Source organism: Eschrichtius robustus, chromosome 18 (genome assembly GCF_028021215.1).
Source record: "Eschrichtius robustus isolate mEscRob2 chromosome 18, mEscRob2.pri, whole genome shotgun sequence".
NCBI lineage: Eukaryota > Metazoa > Chordata > Mammalia > Artiodactyla > Eschrichtiidae > Eschrichtius > Eschrichtius robustus.
The window spans coordinates 5,660,804-5,680,661 of NC_090841.1; the positions used below are offsets into that span (position 1 = coordinate 5,660,804).

General features: G+C 41.3%; 1 protein-coding gene across 1 annotated transcript in view; it reads left to right on the top strand.

Moving 5' to 3' along the window:
- Positions 1-19,858, top strand: part of POLR1D (RNA polymerase I and III subunit D) — a 40,531-nt gene that overhangs the window by 4,969 nt on the left and 15,704 nt on the right. The window lies entirely within an intron of this gene.

Genomic DNA, 19,858 nt, shown 5'->3' on the forward strand with positions numbered 1-19,858 from the left:
GTGTAACAGTCCTGAGAAATGGTGGACATAAGAGAATATGAGTCTGTCCTAAAAAGCCCTCTGCTTTTGGAGAGGGCAGACAAGAGCTGTACACATGAAAAAGGTATCAGATTGCATTTACGACCAAGTGCCCTGATGTGCAGTGTAGGGTATTATCTGCTGAACATAGAATGGAATTGGCGAGGGACACTCTTGTAGCAAAGGTTGTTTCATGCGCACCCACTCTGCCAGCCACTGTCCTGGGCGCTGGAGAGAGAAAACCATCAGGCAGCCTGCCTTCCAGTAATTCATGGAGTACTGAAGTAGGCAAACTTGTAAAAGAAATAGTGTTCCAGGATAAATGGTTTCCTTTTTCCCAGTGTAAAGAAGCCATTCGAGATTCTCAAGCTAGGGAATGCCATAAAGGTTTCGCTTTTTTGTCCTACACCTGTGCAGAATGAATGAGTGGAAGGAAACGTTGGAAGATAGCTGGGAGTTAGGGGGCATTTGTAACAGTCCAGGTGTAATGTAAGGGGGCACAGTTGTAGGCGTGGAGGTAAAAGGATGGATACCAGAAACCTGCTGGAAAAAAATAACTTGGAGGCAGATTCTCTAGGGGTACAGGTGAGAGAGGTCGAGCAGGACCCCACATCCATGCCTTTCACAGCCCTTTGTTTTCCTACCACTCCCTTGCAACCAAAACCAGTAAGGCAGGATTTACCATCTCCTCTCCTAGACCTGTCCTTGATAATAGGAGTCCACCCTTACCACCTTCCCCTACCTGGTGAGAATTCACATCTTTAACAAGGTCGAGACTCCAGGACTACAGATGTGGAAATTGGGGGTGGGGAGAGGAGATGGGGCAGTGAGCTGACCGGCCCTTGCTGCCCTCTGCCTGTACCAAGTGGCTCTCCTCAAAGGGAGCATTGAATTCATTCATTCGTTTGTTCGGCAAAATCACTGAGCACACGCTAGATGCAGGCACGGTTTAGGTACTAGGGGGACAGCAGGGAACAAGTTGCCCCACGTGCAGTCTATTTTCTAACAGCAGGAGTAGAAAACAAGTGTATAAATATATAATGTAATTAAGGTAGTGATGTAAACAGGAAGTAAAAGAATCATGGGGTTTGAGAAGGCACGGAGAGTTTGATTAGTTGAGGAGGGCTTTTCTGAGGAGGTGACATGTGAGCAGAGAAAAGAGAGACCAAGGAAAAATGAGAACATGCTAAGAATTTTCTAGAAGATAAACTGAGATTACTGAGCAACAAAAAAAGCAAAATGATGAACCTTTTTAAAGGAATAAACTTTCAGCTTTGTATGTGCGTGTAGTTTTTATTAGTGCCTAAATTCATAGCATGTGTCTTTAATCTGTATATGTACTTACCTAATAATTATAATAAAGAATTTTGAGTTATTGTGCAGGGCAGTAGCATATTGTAGGAGTTTGGGATTGGCTAATAGATGTATGTGTATTAGGAGAGTTGATCTTACTTTTGTTTTTGGTATTTTTGAAAGAAGCATATCTTTCTTAGAAGCAGAAGTGGTTGTGCCTGGGATCCTGCACATCTTTTCAGGCTAAATAACTGATAACTGCGAGGCAGTATCGTGTAGGAGTTAAGAGCTTGCACTGTCGGAATCACACTGCCTGAGTCTTGGTCTTGGCGCTAGACTTTTTAGCTATGTGACCTTGGACAAGCTGTTTGACCTCTTTGTGCCTGAGATTCTTCATCTGTAAGATTGGGATAACAATAATACTTACCATATAGGGATGTTATAACTATTAATTTAGACAATATAGTCAAAGTGTTTAGGACAGTATCAGGCCCATATAGCATGCTCTCAATCAGCGTTAGCTATTAATGTTATTACTATAATATCCTTAATTGTGTCGAACAAGCTGGTTTCATTCATATTTCTTCGAGGTGAAAACTTGAAGACAAAAACCTTAGTGCCCTCTGTTATTTTTTTTGTTGTTTCCTCTGGCTAAATGCAGCACTATAATATAAATTTATGGACCCCTGTATGGAAGGTTATCAGTCTGCTAAAGCCATTTCTTTTAAAAAAAGATAGTTTAAAATAGCATTCCTAATGTAACTGAATATAGATAAAAATCAAAGATAAATGGATTGTGTTTCTCCTCTTTTCACAAAGAGATTAAGATTCTGACGGAATATTTATAGTCTTCCTCAAGCTTCAAGACAAAGGTTAAGCAGGAAGGAAAAGCAAGTTCTATAGCAGATGGATACCTGATTGGGTACCAGGTATCTGAATATTGATAGGAGGTCAGGGCTCAAGCTATGTCAGCTAAGCATAAAATTGCATAAAATAGAATATATTGGTATTTTACCTACTGATTCTCAGTAACTTCCAGGTTTGTTATGTAAGGCTCTTAATAAATGTCAAAAAGAAAAGCTACCTGTGTGCTTTTCTAAGTTTACCACGCTGACTTGGGTCAGACCTCAGAGCAATTGTAGATAATGCCTCAAAGCAATCCTCTCAAAAGGGCTCCTAGAGAAAATCAAGCTGCCCAGACATCTAATCAGACAGGGGCTGGACCAGTTGGCTTAACACTTTGGGGTTTGGAGGGGTTTTTTTTGGTTTTTGGTTTTTCTTTTTTAAGGGTGAAAGAGGCTTTCTTTCTAGGGGCCTCTTTCGCCAGTACTGTGTAGAGGTGAAGTGTAAGGACTCAGAAGGCAGAGGGCCTGGTTTGAATGTCCGCTTTACTGCTTCCTAACTTGCAAATGTGGGAGAGCCACTCAGCCTTTCTGAGCCTCAGTTTCCTTATCTATAAAACTGAGCTGATAATAATACCTACTTTATAGGGTTACCGTGAAGAATAAACGCAATAAAGCACTTAGCACGATTCCTAGTACACTTCAGTACTCAAACGTTAGCTCTTACTGTTATTGTTGTCATGTTGGCGCTTGTTTAAGGCAGTTAGTGGTGGCTAGAGCAGCAGCCTTCTAGGACTGGGTGCTTCTCTATCCGTGGGGGTCTCTGCCTGTCTCTTCTTTCCGCATCGCACTGGCCTTCGCACTTCTTTCAGACTTGCCCAGCTTGTTCCCGTTTCAGGGCCTTGGCACTTGCCCTTGACATCCCCAGCCCCTCTTCCCCAGGATCTTCACATGGCTGTCTCTTTCCAAGGTACTTACTCAGAGGCCATCCTTGACCACTGTGTCAGTTACCCGTTCCTGTATACCAAACTGTCCTAAAACTCAGCAGCTGAAAACAAAAAACATTCCTCACAGTTTCTGTGGGTCAGGAATCTGGTTGGAGCTGAGCTGGAGGAATCTGACTCAGGACCTCTCACAAGGCTGCAGGCAAGGTGTCACCTGGGCTGCAGCTGTCTCAAGGCCTGAATGGGGGTGATGGGCTTCCAAGCTTGCTCACGTGGGACGGCCTCACGCCATGGCTTCTGGCTTCCCCCAGAGCAAGAGATCCAGGGAAGAGGGAGAACGCAAGATGGAAGCTCAGTCTCTCTACACCCTCATCTCAGCAATGACAGTCCATCACGTCTGCCCTGCTGTGTCTGTTAGAAGTGAAGGGAGGGGGCTGCACAAGGGCAGGAATGCCAGGAGGTGGGGAATCCTTAGGACCACCTCAGAGACTGCCTAACCCAAGATAACACGTGCGCCTACAGCCAGACCTCCATCGCTTTCTGTCCTTTGACTTGGTTTCATTCCTCCACAGTCCTCACTGTTAACTGATGTTATATTATGTATTTATCCATTTATTGTCTAACTCCACTTGAATGTAGCCTTTCAGAGGGCAAGGGCTTTGTCCTTGTTTGCTTTTGTATCCCCAGCACTTAAAACCATGCCAGGCACGCAGTAGGCTTTCGTCAGTCCTTAGTTGATGAATGAATGAATGACCGTGTGTGCGTGATTGAGTGTCAGTGTCTGAGCATGACTGCCACGGCAGGGAGGGAAAACTGCAGTTGCACTGACATTATTTTGTACACTTATCAGCTGACACTTGCATACTCAGCCACCACAGTAATAAGCTCCAAGAAGGAAAGGGCTTCTTGAGTGGGGCAAGGAAGCATGCCTGTCCTGTGGCTTCAGTGGGAGGAATAGCTGAGGTGATGAGCGTCGTGGAGCGCCTCAGTGAAGGTGGCTATACCTTATAATCCATCTCCCTGATGTCTTCTCTGTATTGCCAAGAGCCTTGGATACTGACATCCCTTACCACCTCTATCCCATGCAACATTTGTTATCTTTTCTCCTATTGGTCTAAGATAAAAGGCAGCACGTCTCCCACTTAAGCGTGATCAAAGGACATTTTGATTTTGCAGTAACAACTATATGGAAGGGTGATATGGATGATCCTGGGGATCTTGTCCCCACAGAACTCTAGTGGAACAAACATTGTAGAATTATTATTTTGGGTACCACGAGGTGGAATTCCAAGGATTTGATTCTAAGGCATGCTGTTTTGTCAGTGCCAAATACTACATCCATTTCCTGGCCAGCTGTCTGATAAATCTATGCCATTTATTACAAGTAGCCTTGCTTTGGAAAAGTACAGAATATATGTATTTTTTTTTTCAGCAGTTATTCTAAAGTCCTGCCATGGACCAGGTACACCTGGGATACAAAGATGAATCTCCTTTGGTTCCTGCCTTCACAGAGTTTGCAACCAGGGTAGACCAAAGAGCTGTGTATTTCGGAACTATAGGAAAGGTGTCATTTCTTCTCACTCGTCCACCTTGTTCAAAACCATAGCCCCTCCCCCAAAACCCTTACCCTGCAGTATTTTTTTAAATACAGCCCTTACTGAATTCACCTATTTATTGCATTTATTCTATATTATCTATTCCTCCCCCACCCCTGCCACACACACATACTATATAACATAAGCTCCATGAGGGCAGAGACTTTTGTCTGTGTGTTCACCGATGTCTCTATAGCCGCTGGAGCAGTGCCTGAAGCATAGTAGGTGTTCAAAAAATATTTATCACATGAATGAATAGAAGATGGACACTCTGTATTTTTTAATTGAATATCCTAAGAGCTGAATTTGAATTTGTAATGCTGAAATAACTATTCTGTAAGCTTTGGGGTTGAAAACCACAAGTTTGTAGTTAGTTGTATGTCTTTAGCTGCATACTCCGTCCACATGGAGATGACAACATGCTGGGACCCACAGGGAGGAGTTCACTAGGCAAAAGGTGGTCATGACCAGAGCAGGCAGAGATGGAGTCCCAACCAAGTATCCCGCACAGTAGGAACCACTCAGATCTTACACATGTATCGACCAGGTGGTAGGGGAGTCCAGAGAAGTCACCTGAGCTGAGAAAAGTTGGCTATGTTGTTTTATTTGGATCTGAAGGGCCAGAAGTGGTTCCCATTGAGTGCATCTCATGGTCATAAGCACTGACCCCCAAGGCAGCCGCTGGTGATTTTGTGAGCACCTGCTCTACTTTACATACCTACTGCATGGTTTCAGATTTGGGGAGTTCACTGGACAATAATATTTCAAAAAATAAAATCTAATAGGGTGAACTGATGTAGAGTCGCATAGTTTTATTTTGCCATTGAAAATGAACTTTGTTTTGGTTGGAAATTACCAGAAATCCCAGTCTGTATATGGCCTGATAGCACATAAAGGTCTCCAGTGTGCGTTTTCCAACACCATCAAGCAATCCGTCAAGCAATTCAATTCTGACACTGTCTGCCTGGAGATAGTATCAGAGCTCACTCAGTCCCACAAGACTGCACCTACCCAACCCCACTTCAGATGCCAGCTGCAAATCCAGGTTATTTTACCTGTGCTTCTGACCTACTGGCTATAAATTGGAAGTTCTCATGACCTCATCCCTGGGCCCAGTTAATTTGTTAGAGAATTCAGAGAAACATTTACTTACTTTTTACTTACTTTTTATCAGTTTATTATAAAGGATACAGATGAACAGCCAGATGAAGAGGTGCATGGGCAAGGTCTGTGGGAGGGGGTGTGAAGTTTCCATGCCTTTTCTGGGCAACCACCTCTCCTCAAATCTCCACGCACTCACCAGCCCAGAGGTTCTCTGTACCCTGTCCTTTTGGGGTTTTATGGAGGCTTCATTACACAGGCATAATTGATTAAATCATTGCCATTGGTGGTGGAACTCAATCTCTAGCCCCTTTCTCCTCCCCAGAGGTCTGCGGATGGGACTGAAAGTTCCAACTCTCTAATCACGTGGTTGGTTATCCTGGCCACCAGCCCCCATCCTTAAGTTACCCAGGGCTTTCCCTAAAGTCACCTCATCAACATAACAAAAGACAGCTTTATAGCTCTCTTCAATTAGGAAATTCCCATTGTTTTAGGAGCTCTGTGTCAGGAATGGGAGGAAAACCAAACATATATTTCTTACTATAAGTCAGCATATCATTAAGACCAAACAGAGAATTAAATGAAGCATTCTATAATTTGACATCTGTTATGCCATTTTTATCACATTAGCTCCACAATAAGATGCACAGGCTCTTCGGTTTTCTCTTGGATCCTCAGAGGATTTGGTCCACAACTCTAATTTCTCACCACCATACTTGGTAAATTATATGGGATTTCATAATGAATTTTAATTGGAGCTTAGATTTCAAGATAAGGATTACGTATCATTGAGATTCCTCATCTAAAGTTATTTCAGATCCTGATTTGCTTGCTTACTCTGTTCTGCATACTTAAGCATAAATCCTGGTGTTTAGAATACTTAACAGGGTTTTTATTCGAAAGTGATTAATATTTAATTGCGGATATAAGTGTCAATTATCATCTCATTCCCTGAAGATGAAGAAAAAAGAGTATAATCATCAAGTTCAGTGTCTATCAAAGTAAAAGAGTTGGATTTATGTTCTCCATCAGAGCTTGTAATCTAAGCCTTCAGGACTTGGCTCTACAGTTGTTTTCCTGTTTTTTGTTTATTTGTTTTCATGGCAAAGGCTGTACTTTGTCATTAAATGGATGGGAAAAAATGGGGATTCTAGAGCCTTATGATTAGAAACTATTCTGCTGCTGGCACATGAAAAGATGCTCAACAACACATATCATCAGGGAAATGCAAATTAAAACCGCAATGAGATATCACCTCACACCTGTCTGAATGGCTGTTATAAAAAGACAAGAAATAACAAGCGCTGGTGAGGGTGTGGAGAAAGGGAACCCTCCCACACTGTTGGTGGGAATGTCAATTGGTGCAGCCACCGTGGAAAACAGTATGAAGTTTCTTCAAAAAATTAAAAATAGAACTACCATCAGCCCAGCAATTCCACTCCTGGGTATTTATCCAAAGAAAACAAAAACACTAATTCAAAAAGATACATGCACCCCTATTTCATTGCAGCATTATTTACAATAGCCAAGATATAGAAGCAACCTAAGTGCCCAGCGATAGATGAACAGATAAAGAAGATGGGTGTATGTGTACGCGACGGAACATGACTCAGCCATAAAAAAGAATGAAATCTTGCCATTTGCAACAACGTGGATGGACCCAGAAGGTAATATGAAATAAGTCAGACAGAGAAAGACATATACTGTGTGAAATCACTTATGTGGAGTCTAAAAAACAGAACAAATGAACAAATATAACTCAACAGAAACAGAGTCAATAGATAGAAAAAACAGATAGTGGCCAGAGAGGAGGGAGCTGGGGAAAGGAGAGAAATAGGTGAGGGAGATTAAGAGGTACAAACTTTTAGTTACAAAATAAATGAGTCAGGTATGAAATGTACAGTGTGGGGAATATAATCAATAATTATGTAATATCTTTGTATGGTGACAGGCAACAACTAGACATCATGGTGATCATTTTGAAATGTATAAAAATATCAAATCACTGTGTTTATGCCAGGAAATAACATAGTGTTGTAGGTCAATTATACTTCAAAAACAAACAAACAAACTCATAGAAAAAGTGATCCGATTTGTGGTTTCCAGAGGCAGGAGGTGAGGGGAGGGGGAACTGGATGAAGGTAGTCAAGGTACAAACTTCTAGTTATAAGATAAATAAGAACTAGGGATGTGACGTACAACACGATCAATACAGTTAACGCTGCGGTACGTTATATATGAAAGTTGGTAAGAGGGTAAATCCTAAAGAGTTCTCATCACAAGGGAAAATTTTTTTCTCTATTTCTTTAATGTTGCATCTATATGAGAGGATGGATGTTCCCTGAATTTACTGTGCTCATCACTTCATGATGTATGTGAGTCAAATCATTATGCTGCACATCTTACACTTATATAGTGCTGTGTGTCAGTTATATCCCAATAAAACTGGACGAGAAAAGAAAGAAACTATTCTGCTGAAAATGTCAGTCTTTGGGAGTATCAGCCTGCAGGTGCGTCACTGCCTGCTGCCCAGACTTGCCCAAAGGTTCCCTGTCTGTTTTCGTGTTGTAATAAGCTGGTCGCCAGCTGAGAGCAGTGTGCTTCAGAACAAGCCCGGACATGAAGAATCCAGCTGGGCTTGTTGCTGGGCTTATTGCTAGCCAGACGCAGACGCGCAACTGAGACTGGGAAGTAAGAAGACCAGCCGGGTGGACAAACCAGTTGACACCTCCTTCAAGGCAGATGATGTTTTTCCCATTGATAGAGAAAGAAACTGAGGCCTGGAGAAGTTAAGTAACCGCCCTGAGGCTGTACGGCTAGTGAGTGGACATGAACCCAAGACAGCCTGACCCCTGAGGTTCGGCTTTCTATGTCCATGATGTTGCCTGTGTTACCCACTGCAGGAAGACAGGAAAGCTTTGCCAGAGCGTGTGCGCCAGAGAGTTCAGCTTGAGAGACGAAACTATTGACCAGTAATCCTTGTTTAGTTCTAAATTCAGGCTGAAACATGTTGGAAATGGGACTGTTTTCTATAAAACTTAACCATGAAAAGAGTCACTGAGTTACAGACTATCTGGTCAAGAACCTAGATATAGGCTTACTAATAGTCGCTTCATGAAAATATCATTTTCCATATTATTAAACTTCATTGGCATCATCTTTAAATACATTAACTTTTTAATCGATGTTATGCCAAAGCAGCACTTGATCATCCTCAAAATGTAGAAGACATCTTCCCGGACGGGATAAAGTAAGGGTGTGTGTGAGCTGAGAGGACTCAAGAGATGTCCAGGTCAGATCAGGTGTCCCCTGACGGCTTGCCCCTGGACGAGGCAGCCTCCCTAAGCCTTAGTGGTCTAACACATACAAAGGAGACGATGACTGAAAAGGTCCTTCTGAGGGTCAGCGAGATCGTATGTTCTGCTCTTAATCACTGTGCACACGACACATACTATTATACGGTATTTTTGTGTGTTAACAATATAACAACCGATACTATAGACCCATTTAAAATTTTTAAGATAATACATTTGTTCAGTGCTTTATAGCTACAAAGTAATTATATATATGACTGTGTTTGATCCCCATACAAACTCTGAAAGGGTAGTAGAAATATCTTCATTTTATAGACGGTGTAACCAAGATGACAAGAAAAATCACAGAGTCAGTAAGGGCAGAACTGGGATCCTCCTCTCTCCACTGCACTGTGGCCGCTTCCTCATTTTCCTAAGGTGACTTGAACATGTCCTTGGTTCAAACCTAGGAAGTGGCAACTGCTGGATCCCTCTTCTAAGAGCATCAAGAGATGTGGTAGAGAATGTATAAGAGTAGAACAAGTATCAGGTAATTCTACTCAGTCTGAACTTTTCAGGTGAGAGATTCTGCTCTGAAGCTTGAACTTTCCAGAGCTTGTCCCTGTACTGGTCACATCCACCAGGAAGTTGCCCAGCTGCCGACTTTGCACGGAGCAGACCTAGTTCCTGAATGAACACAACTGTTTGAAAAGCCAAACAGCCAGGACCACTGGCTTTCTTTTTGTGCATATGAGATAGGATGCTTTCATATAATTTGTTTCTGATCATGTATTTCATAGGTCATGGCAGTGTGAGGCAATTCTGTTCTGACTGGGTCTCTGCCCATCTCCCTGTTAGCTCCTTAAAATCTCACTCAGTTTCATCAGAGGATTTGGTAAGCTCTGTCAAGCAGGCTGATTATTTTGGTATCAGGTACATGATATACAGGAAATTTCCTCTGACTTAACCATAGGAAGATAGAATTTCCTTTATATTATTTGCACTGATAAATAATCCCTCAGCTTTTCATCAAAACAGAATTATGCAACAGATAAAAATGAACATTCTACAAGTTTTTCTTTACAGTATAAATGAAAGGAGGAGATACTGAGATTAAAAAAAGTTTTGTTTTGGCAAATTCAGATACCTAAATGAACCCTTGTCCCTCCCAAGAAACATCGATGCAAAGAAAGCCCTCTACACTGCTCATCTTTTTCAGTCCTCGCCGTGCATCTGTGAGCCGGGGCTCAGTCTCATTTTACGGAGAGGAAACATACTCAGAGAAGGTACTGAACTTGCCCAGAGCACCCAGGTGGCTAGTGGAGCTGGCTCCCACTGTCCCACACTGTTCTCCAACATAAAACACAGTTTCCATAGTAAAAGCTTTGGATCTATCCTGCTTTGAAGTTAATAATTTAGGTACTTTTATATAGGTTTTCATTTTTACATGATTAAGCAATCACAGCAAATTACTTCAAGTAACATTTTCCAGGCTGAGTGAGTTTCAGTCACACTACCCCTGAATGCAGCCAGGACCCAGTTTCCCGTAAACCATCACTGGGCGGGGTCTTCTAGTGTGATTCCTGACAACAGCTGTAGACACACGGTAGTGCTGGTCCTTGCAGTGTTACACTCCAAAGGTAATGACCTTGGGCTGAAGTATCATAATTATGGTCTATCCCCTCCTAATTTCTCCCCAGGATGACTGAAACATATGCCATCCAGGTTCTGAGGGGGGAAGAAGAAATATAACTGTGAATTAAATGTTCCCCCTGCCCAGAAAAAAAAAGTCAGGTAACTAGTTTTAGGCAAGTTATTAACCTCTCTAAACCGTAATTTCCTTGGCTTTATATGATAATGTTAAATTCGATGACCTCTAACAGGAAACTTCCCTTACATTTTCATAATATAGTAGTATATTTAATGGATCTTTACCTGAACATTTTAATTCATTTTGGTTTCTTTCCTTAACTATTATAGTAAAAAGAGCCTTGTAAATACTTGGATTTGAGGCCTTTCTGGGAACACTGAATGTGTAGGAATTAATACAGAAGTTTGGCATATGGCCCGATTTCTATCAAGCAAATGCTAAGGGGGAATTGTGAATTTAGGGGGTTGATATTTCAGAAGAGCTGTGAAAGTGTGGTCCTGAACATTTGTATTGAAAACGCAGCGCCCTTTTTTTGTAAGCATATTATCACACCCTGGGAGCAGGCCAGACGATGCCGTTTGTATAATCAGCACGATCTGTCTCTCAGAATTTTCCCTGCAGTCTCAGTTGGGTACCTGTTCCGTTTTTAACACAGTTCTAAACTCTTCATTAGCACTGCTCCAACCAGTTAAAGTGCAGGTGCTGTTCCATCCCTAAGGATGGACGGTATTTCAGTAGTAGACAAGCTGATTCTAATACGTGCAGCTACTTAGAGCATAGCAGTAAAAAGGGACAGGAGAGGACTGTGTTAAGTGTTTTGACCTTTTGTAAAATGTACAGTGAAACATCTGCTCCAGAACATGCTTTCATATTTCCCTTCTTGGCTAACACCACCACTTGTAAGTAATTTACAAGTCTGAATAATGAAGTGGGACTTCAGAGTTCACTAGTTCTTGACTGTCTTGCAGCTGGTTTCTGATGCCAAAACCACCAATTGTTATTATTCTCTCTGGATTCTTTCTTTTGGCAGTTGATGTATTGTTTGCATGGTATGATATAAACCTAAAGACTGGATTAATCAGTAATGGAATTTTCCACGCTTTGGGCTTTCCTCCTGTAGTGATTAGTCCCCATGTGCTGGTTCCTACCCTTTGGCCATCTCTGCAGCCTTTCTAGCGGTCCCTCTGTGCTGCTGAATTCAGCATCTGTAAGGATGTTTGCATTGCAACAGAGTCTATGACTTCTGCTAGCTACGAGGGAAGCATCTCGGGTCTTTATAAGTAAATGTAAAACCTCGCTTGCACAGTTGTGCAGTTTTGGCTGACTTGTTCCGTGAGCCATCTAAGTTCAGTAGAACTTTGAACTTTTATAAACATTTTCCTCAAAGAGACACTACTCCCCAAGTCTGTGTGTATGTGTCGAACTGCTCAATTCCATTAACTACATTATAGAAATGTAGAATTTTTTCCCCAAAGCACTTGTATGTATATTAACTAAGATTTTTTTTTTAATTGGAAAATGGGATTGAAAATTGCCTTGTCCTTCTTAAATTCATTGTCATATGCATTAGCCCCTGAAAGACAACTTGAAACTTGCCGCAAAAGAGTTTACAAAGAGTCAAGAATTTACTGGTTGTTTTCAATAAATTAGTTTGTATAGTAGATTCTTGTATTTAATGACTGAGGTAGAAAATGTTGTCTGTGTGTATATGTACTATTTTTTTTCAGAAACTCTCCCAGCCAGTTTTGTAGGGGAAACTACCATCCCTCTCAAAGTACCCCTTGATACCTAGAGTGTGGAAGACAGGACCCTCCTGGCGCTCAAGATGAGGCTGGGTCTGGAGGTGCACACAGTGGGGGCTGCAGGGGGCTGTGCCCTCTGTTTCGTCGTCTCTTGCCCTGTGCTGAGAGGCCCCCAGGCAGCCATTGAACCTGCGCTGGTCGCTAAGGAACACAGACTTTCTCTTCCTCCCATCTCGGTGTGTATTGCGGGACTTCTAAGAATTAGAAGCACCAGTATGTTTTCTTCCTGGGTTCAACATTGCTTAATGCAGTTGAAAGGAAAACACTTTTTAAAGAGCATGAATTGATTAGGAAATCCTACACATTCTGGAATATTCTATATTTTCCCCATTCCTTGGCTCTTAGCTCCAAGTATAGTTTATAATCATTTGATGAATCAGACACTGAGATGTACATGGGGTGGATGGCTTGTTTTCAGCAGACTGCTGCAGCCTTGACACAGCTGAAGGAAACGCCTTCAGCGGGCTGACCAGGCCTTCTGCTGAATAGGGCGTCCCTGGGGCTGCGATCCAAGAGCTCTGAAGGGTCCTTTAGGACAGTCTGCAGAAACCCGCAGATCTCTGGTATAAAGTAAAGCTCTTTTAGGATTAAGAGAGTGATTTACAGACCATGCTATGGGCGAGGTGGCTTTTCTGGTGTGTGGTGTGTTTACCAAAGGGCAGTGCACCAGGCGTCAGCCCTCACTGAAGAAGGCTGAGGAGGCGAACCTTAGAGGCTTTCTATCGCAATGTTTCCTTTTGTTCAATCGTTGTGATTTTTTTCCTTTTTGCATTTCGAACAGCTATTTGGTGAGAGTTTGAATTTTATAAAGAGATAACAAAATGCTTTCACGGAGTAAGAGACCTCAATAATTATTTTGACCTTATATTCTTTGACTGAGTTTACTTCTCCCAACTGATCTTTTAGTAAGGCATCTATATACTTTAGATACTTTTAAACTTAATTGACCTATCAGACAGACACGTTGTTCCTGGCAATGGTATAATTCACAGGCTTTTCTATTTAGAGTTTACTATCTTCTAAGGTTGTTCTCTGCCATCCCCACCCCATCTGCACCAAGTTTTTTCAGTAAGAGTTGCTTGTCTTCACAATACACAATTTACCGTGGCACATTTACCTAGGTCTTATAATATGAACTGAAAATGAATCACCGTATTTTCTGTGTGTGGCTTCTTAACTGGGATTTAAGAATAAATATTTGTAGAAATACTTACTACTTTGACAATGAGGTGACTTCATTATGAGGTCATTCCTCAGGTGAGGTGTTTTATGACCTGAGAGATAAGGTTTCCCTCTAAGAGCTAAACTAATAGAAGTCAGCCCACGTACTACCTGAAGAAGTCATCTCGCTGTAATAACAACCCACCCTCAGAGGTCACGCAGGATGGGTAGCTGTGGACATTTGAGACTGTCCAAGTCCAGGTGAAGCGACGGGAGTTCTGCCTTCACCACAGCGGTCTTGTCGTGACTGCAAATAATCACAGTAAAATGTGCTGCCAGCCCTCCCGCTGCCTTCCTCTCACGGGGCTCGGCTGTGTCGAGGCTGGGGTCTCACCTTCACCAGAACTGTAGTGTCAGGGTTCAGTTAAAAGTCAACTGCCCGGGTTCACATCCCAGCCCCAGTTTCTTCACTCTTCCTTATTTTCTCCTTTTCAATGACATAGTAGTTACCTCGAGGAGTTGTGAGGATTAAGTGTAAGATACATGGCACATAGGTACTGCTGCCATCATTATTTTTCATCATATCCCCAGTGGTGCATATTAAGTGCTTATAGTGTCGATATTCAAAGGAGAGTTTCCTTGAACCTGGGCAGCCCCACGTGTCACAAACACGCGCAGATCTTCCGTCAGTGCAGTTCCTAGCCCAGGAAACACCCTTCTCGTTTTGACCTGCGTCCCTGAATGAAAGGAAACTGTGGGGTCCGTGGCGATGGGGGGCTGTGCCCTGTTGACGTCAGAGCACACACTGCTTCAGAGTCCAGGAAGGATGTGAGCCGTGCAGTGTTCGGAAGAAAAAAGACACATTAACTTGTCAAAACCTTCTTTTCAGCGTGAGTGCAGGAGGTTGTGCCATAAGGAAATATTGTTTCCCAGTAGAGCTAAGCTTCCCTTTGCTTGTCTTAGGATTTCAGTTCAATGTTCTGGAGGTTCTCATGACTTAGTTCAGTATGGGGAATAGTTATACTTGGAGACTAACATTTAACGTTCAATCAGATTACTCATACATTTGTATATGTGTAGGTCTTAGAGAACATACAGGAAGTTTGTTACTGATTCATTAATCTACAGGGAAACCTTAAAACATTCAAAATTTAGGTTTTCAATTTTTTACGTTTATGTTAATTTACATTTTGACAATATATTAAAATTTGGTCCATGTTGAATACAGTTACATTTTGTTTTTTAATACTTTAGATTATTACAGTCCGTAGAACTTACTTTATATGAAAATCTTGATCATAACAATATGATTAGTGATTTTGCTGAAATAAAGGCAAGAAAATAAATTTTATGGAATAAAGATATATATAAATTTTGTGTGTCTTTATGTATTCATCTAAATATTACCAACCCATTAAGAGAATAATCAATGTGTGCAGGGAGTTAATTCTATTCTCTCATATTTTGCTAACTGAAATTTTTAAAAATCATAGCTTTACACATTTTTTTGAAGTACAACTGACTTACAATTTTATATTAGCTTCAGGTGTACAACATAGTGATTCTATATTTTTATACATTACAAAGTGATGGCCACGACAAGTCTAGTTACCATCTATCACCATACAGAGTTTACACATTTAAATTTTTATTGTAATGAAGGTATATTTGTCATGGTAGGAGGAATGAGTATATCTTATTTAATGGTTTTTAAATGTAACTTAAATATTTAGAAGTATGGTACACGGGCCTGAAAGAAAAGGGTGGTTTTATAATATCTATTGATGAGGCACCGGCGGGGAGATGAGGAAGGGCTGGTGGAGAAGGTGACCTCTGACCTGAGCGTCCGGTGGTGAGGACGTGGCTGCAGGGAGAGCCCTGGGCAGGGTGCAGCCCAGGCAGAGCTCACCACGCACATAACGGCAGATACGGTGCTGCCGTCCAGCCGCTGTCCTGGCCAAACTGGGCTTCTGGACTAGCAAAGCTAAGGCCCGCGAATGTGCTGTCTGGCTGCTGTAATAAAAAGACCATAGACTAAGTGGTTTAAACATCAAACATTTATTTCTAACAGTTGTGGAGGCGGGCAGATTCGGTGCTGGTTGCCAGCAGATTCGGTGTCTGGTGAGGGCCCATCTTCTCCCTGTGTCCCCACGAGGCAGAAGGGAGGAAGGAGCTCTCTGGGGTCTCCTTTATAAGGGCACCAATCACCTCCCAAAGGCCCCACCTCCTAATACCATTACATCGGGAGCTAGGATTTCAACATCTAAGTTTGGGGAGGGAGGGACACAAACATTGAGTCCATAGCACTTTCCTTCACCATTTCTCAGGAAAGTATATGTTGAGGTCTTTTTTGAGCAATTACTTGATATTTAGCTTCTCTGATATTATTTCTTTAAAAATCTCATTTTCTTGTGTTCTTCATTATTTAATTTCTGTTGTTTCATCTTAGTTGCCTTAAATATCTTGCTACCCTGTCGCTATACTGATATAGTTAACTCTCAGTTGATTTATGTGAGTATAAAGGACCACAGACCCAGATAACTCAAAACTAACTTGTTTGACTTTGGATTTTAAGGCGATTTTGCACCAGATTTGTGTTCCCGCTCAGGTTTTATTTAAGCTGCTATTATGATCAGTTTACGTTCTACAAGCATGTACCAGCTGGCTAATGGGGTGAACAGGCAGGCCTGAAGAAGCTGAGCTAGGATGGAAAATTGGCTGTGGATAATACCCACATGGATCATTGAAAATCGACTGTAGCTTGTGCCTGTGCCTAGGAAACTGTCCGCTTAATGACCTGGCTTTCTGGGACTTCTTGTTTGCACCGGACTGTCTATTCTAATACAATGGATTTGTTTTACAAAGAAACCTTTAAGATGCTTAAAGGACCTAAGCATAAAAATTATGGTACTTAAATTTGTGTCTGAAATTTAATTGTTCAAGTCCTTGTTGTACTTAGTTCTTATATATTCTCCTACTGTTTGCTTTTCCTGTATTTTAATTGCAGTTTACACTTCTGTTTTACAACCTCATTAAAAACTATCTTGTTTCATGATGCGGATGTTTCATAATCTTTGATAATTTAAGTACCTAGCCTCTGTGGTAATGTGTGGTAGAAACTGACTTTGTTATTTCCTTACCGAGAATTCATTAGCGAGAGTTCCAGAAAAAACAACAGAGGCTACAGGAGTGAGGAAAACTACCTGACTTTCTAATTTCTTTTCCTGTTGATTTTGAAGGTGACGTTGTTATTTCAAGGACAAAGCACATGATTGCTAGAAGTTGTTTTGCTATTTGGAAGGAAAGCCCTGCAGAAGGAGCTCGTGCAGAGGGTGGGTGGGACGCAGCGAATGCTCCACATTCTTAGGACGAAGTCTGAGCAGCCCTCCGTTCCTCTGCCTCTCCAGTTCTCCCTGAATGAGTGCGGAAGCAGTGGCAGCTCTGTCAGCGCTTTTTTTTTTTTTCCTTTTGCATTTACTTTATTTTTTGCCTTTTAACGATAACGAGAAAACGGCTCCTGCAGGACTTGCCGTGCAGATGTTTGTGGAGGAGACGGGAAGTATGATAGGAAGATGGAGGGCAGGTAGCCTTAAACCCACGGGTCCTTTTGTTTTGTTCCTCCCCCCGCTCTCAGTGTCCCCAGTACCTCCTTCCTCATCTGAACACTGGTCGTGAAGACTGCGTTGTCATGTTCAGATGGGACAGTGCTTTGTAAACCGTAAAGCTCGTGCCAACATAAGTTGTCCAAACAGTAACAAACGCCTCAGTCGCAGGCAGTCTGCTGGACCTGGGTTCTGCCCTGTCTGCTCCCGACCCGTCACCACCTTTCATCACTGGCGAACTGGTTCACCCCAGGCAGTCTTTCTCGTACTTACACCTTCTTTTCTCTTGAGCTGTCGTTGTAAGTCAGAAGGTATCCTTAATCACGGTGGAGAAAGTTAAGAACAGCACTGGAGACAGTGTTCAGTGAAATCACAACTACAGAAGAATCCCCGTCCAACTTCACACTCTGGAAGGTGCCTAGACTAGGCCTTCAGGATCTTGGCATGGTTCTTGACCGAGTATTGTTTCCTGCAGATGTACAGCATTCCAACTGTATCGTGACACAAACTGGCTTTCGTAGGCACGTCCAGAAAGCTGGGCAAACGTTTTAACAGTTTTTATGGGAAAATGCATTCTAGTTCATCTGTAACTGATACACAGTTTGTTCATAATTGGGGAACTGCCCAAGCAAGTTCTTTCACTGATGATTTTTAACTGTATCTGCTGTCAGGAGAGAGGACATATGGGTGGATCCAAGGATGATTGATTTCCTGGTTGGTTTTTTTGTTTTTTTGAAAGCTACCCCTCTAATTGATGGGAAGGCGGGGGTGTATTTGGCATATTTTACCCTTTGATTTTTTTTTGCTTACATCTATAAGGGTGAAGAAGGATCTCTGTTTTGGAGCCAGATAGGATAAATTTTCCCTGAAATACTCTATGAGACAAAGCCCTCAGATCACATCCGTAGGATGTATTATTATTTTAAAGAGATGGAAGAAGGCTATGTGGTGTCACATGCACTTAGTATTCCCGACACCAGGAGGCTGGGCTATGACACCTGATCTGATTGAATCTGGGGGTAAGAAGCAGACAAGCTGGTCAGTGTTTCAGTTTTTCATCAGCCCATCAGTGGGCCCTCCCAGGATGGATTAGAAAGTGTCCAGCTGCTGAGTTAGCTGAAATGGCATTTTTTAAAAGATCTCACTATTAACAGGAGTTTATAAAACTTGTGTAAATTATAGAAAAATAGCCAGATATATCTGTTGAGGATTAAGAGGGTGGTGAAATAGTTTGAAAGAATACTATTAGAAATATGGAGGTGAATACCAGGAGAAACAGATAAAAAGGAGTTGAAATTGGTTTTTTTGGTGGGTAGGGAAGGCTGATGCAGAAGACTGCTGTATTTCATTATAAGTCTTTAAATAATATTTTTCCCTTTAAGCTATATGCATGCTTTGATAAAATAAAAATCAATACAAAATAAAACATTCTTATAAACTAACAGAATGGTAATATCATTGAGGACTATGTGAATTGTACCTAGAGTAGTACTATAAGAGTGTAATTAAATGTTTTTATATAGAATCAATATATAATTATCCAGTTTCAAATTTTGTGATTAGAATTATAGTTCTGTCTTTGGACTGTCGCTGTTTGCAACATTATACCTCTCTTTTTCTTAACTTTATTATTGCTATATCATAGGTAATATTAAAGTCAGGGATGACCATGGTCCTATCTTACTACCCATGACACCTTGCACAGTATCTTATACGTAGTAGTCTCAGAGTATGGTTGATAAATATGTCTTCTAGCCTTTTAAAAAACCTCTTTCTAAAAATTACACAAATAATACAGATTCACTCTAGAAAAAATAGAAAATGCAGAGAAGCAAACAAAAAACTAAAAATCTCCCCCAAACTTATCATTTTGGTAACATCCCTCCAAATGTTTCCCTGTGCAATAGGTACATGTAAACACATTTAAAATAAAATTATCCTATACACACTCTTTTGTTCCCAGATTTATACACTTAACATGTTATGAATGTCTTTCTGTGCCAAGCATTTGTCTTCATTTTTAATGACTGCCTAATCTTCCGCTATGTGGATATGCCATGATTTATTTAAACAGTCCCTTTTTAGTAACCATTTAAGCTTTCTATTCTTTTTCTTTAGCTGTTAAGTTTTTGAATGAGTATCCTTGTACATATAGTTTTGCCTACTTAGTTGAATTTTTCTTAGAATAAGGTGGAATTTTTAGGTCAACATGTATGTTTTATTCTTAAGGCTCTTTATCATGTTTCCAGTTGTTCTCCAGAAATGTTATATCAGCTTTAGTCCCTGTTGGTAGAGAAAAGAATATCCATTTCTCCACTCCCTCACTAACTGATGGGCAGAAACAGATTCATCGTTGTTGGGTTAATTAGTATTTCTTAGAATAATAGTGCGTTTGAACATTTTTAATATGGATATAGTTCATCATTTTGCCTTTAATTTTCTCTTCAGTGTTCTTCCCCTATATGGAGAAGGTTTCTTTTTAATTTTTATGTATTCAAAACTATCAACCATTTTAAACCATTTTTAAAGTTTCTCCCCCAATTTTGAAGTTTAATG